We start from the raw sequence: 2488 nt of genomic DNA, 5'->3' as shown, positions 1-2488 counted from the left end.
AATCTCCTTCTTATCTCCTACATCCATGGCTCCGCTTTCAAGCTATCTCGAATCTCATGGCATCGACAAGAAGACAAAGCCATTGAATGCAAGCCAAGCTATGGAAGAATAGGGTCTTTGCAAGATGCACTCTTAGCATGTGAATCAGTTATCATTTAAGAATAAACGAACCCTTTATCATACGATAACACATTATTTATGTACCTATTTTGTGTACTTACTTAAAAAGACATATGTATCACTTGAATAAAAAAATATTTATTAATCAAGACGATCACAATTAGTCTTTCACTAGAGAATTGAAAAACAAAAAGATCTGTGACTTAACATGAAAGATTTTGAGTTGAAAAAATTTTTGGCAGCCAGAGAGTAGACAAGTTTAATAAAAATTTTGTGTTGAAAAATCACATGATTCACATGTGAATAATAAAAATTAAACCTTTGATTAATTATGTATAATAAATAATCAAAATAATAGCACAACAAGAGATGATCCATGTCTTCCAAATACAGATCCATACCATCACATATAACTTAGGGTTTGAACTCGATCTAAATCAAATTCAAACAAATTCTAACTTAGACTTGAATATTGGGATCGTTTAAACTTGATTTGTTTATGGAAAAAACTCAATCCTTAACACGTTCGGTTGAAGCTTGAATTCAAGTTTTCCATTACTTGATTTCCATCTCCTGTATCGATGAATAGAGCTTCTTCTTCAATCTTGATCCGCTTTTAGCCTTTAATTCTGCAAGCGAAAAACACTAAAGCAAGCACCTTTCAAGTTAAAAATCGACAAAACAAAACTATAATCATGTAACTATATAATTCAAGCAAAATATACAGAGCTAGATAGTCAGTATGAAGATAATGAAGCAGATGATCATGGTCTAGAATTATTCAACTTGGAAATGAACATTCAAGAGAGGGAGCTCCCTTCAGTCCAAGACGTGACAACCATGGCTGCACTCAGCTCCTGCATCGTCGGATCAGAAACTCATCTTCTTCTTCTTCTTCTTCTTCTTCTGATAATGATGATGATGATGATGAGCTCTTGAACCAACGAGTCAGCAGCTAAATATCAGCCTTCCACTGCCTCGGACTGGACTGAAGAAAGCTCCCTTCATTCATTCACAAACCCTAATCAAAGGAGCCCTAGAGAGAAACCATAACGAGGGGCTTATAAAGGGGAGGTACGAGGAAGGAAAAGTGAAAGAATGAAGGTATAAATAGAAATATTTGTATAAATAAGCCGACCTGCGAATCTAGAAGCAGGCTGAGGTGTAGATTTAGGGCAGCAAAATATAGAATTTCTGGGCTTTCAAATTGAGGAAGGAGATGAGACCTTTTCAACAATTTCGTACATATCATTTCAATACAGCTGGATGGGTCAAAATTATTAAGAGAAAACTGTAGAAGACTCAACCCTTCTCTCTTTCTTGCCTTGGCATGCACTGGCCTTTGCTTTGCCCTGGCTGGGCCGCTGCCACCTCTCTTCTTCTTCCTTTTCATTATTAGTTACAGAGACCTTCTGAATCATGTTGTACTGATATATGTCAGAGTTTGACGAGAACAGCCTATACTGTACATACATGTTTGCAAATTATAAGAAGGCCAACTAACTATATCCCACCGTAGGTTTTGTGCAAACCCTTTGTCACCCATTAACTATCAAAAATTTAAATACTAACCCACCTGTTAAATTTTACTACTATTATCAAGGATAAAATTATTATTTAAAAAAATATTTAAAAAATAAAAAATTATCATATTTCCACCCCAAGTTTAAAAATTAACAAATTCTTTTATCTAAAATTTGAAAAATTTATATTTTTTCCTAGGGTTTTTCCAACATGATATCGGCGACGTTCTCCCTTTCTCCCTACTTCTCTCTCAATCTTGCTCCATTTTCAGATATCGCCAACGAGAAAACCAGTTGATGAAAACCGTTCTTCTTCTAGAGACAAACAATTCATCTACGTTGACTGGTTTTTTTAGCCAATGATGGCAGAAAATGGAGTCCGACTGAGAGAGAAGTTGGGGAAAGGGAGAACACTGTCATCACCATCTCCAACCGTTGGCAGTAGTGGTTTGAAAAATCATAGGGGAAAATGTTGATTTATTCAAATCTTGAGCGTGGAAAATTTTGTTAGATTTTAAAACTTAGAGGGAGAAATGTGATAAATTTTTTTAAAATACTTAGGCAAATGATAATTTTACCTCTAATAGTAACAATAAAATTTAACAGATTAATAGATATTTGAATTTTTAATAATTAACAGATGAAAAATTAGATTTACACTAAACCTCAGGTGGGAAATAGTCATTTGGCCCTATAAGAATGTTCAATTTTTTTGAGTTGTAATCGGTTAAACTAATTCAAATTCAACTATAATGAATCAAATTTGAGTTAAAGAGTTCAAATTGAATTAGTTTGACTCAAGTGAGTTATCAAAAAGTTATTAATAAATTAATTTTCTCTTACCA

The 2488-nt window shown here is 33.8% G+C and overlaps 1 long non-coding RNA gene across 1 annotated transcript; it reads right to left on the bottom strand.

The window, feature by feature from the left end:
- Positions 1 to 501: 501 nt before the first annotated feature.
- Positions 502 to 1550, bottom strand: LOC123215128. Its single transcript, XR_006501955.1, has 2 exons — positions 1259 to 1550; positions 502 to 765 (listed from the first exon to the last, which is right to left on the bottom strand). It is a non-coding gene; the product is annotated as an uncharacterized LOC123215128 (long non-coding RNA).
- Positions 1551 to 2488: the final 938 nt, after the last annotated feature.

The sequence above is a fragment of the Mangifera indica genome, chromosome 4, assembly GCF_011075055.1.
Source record: "Mangifera indica cultivar Alphonso chromosome 4, CATAS_Mindica_2.1, whole genome shotgun sequence".
Taxonomy (NCBI): Eukaryota; Viridiplantae; Streptophyta; class Magnoliopsida; order Sapindales; family Anacardiaceae; genus Mangifera; species Mangifera indica.
This window is presented reverse-complemented; position numbering and strand designations above follow the sequence as displayed.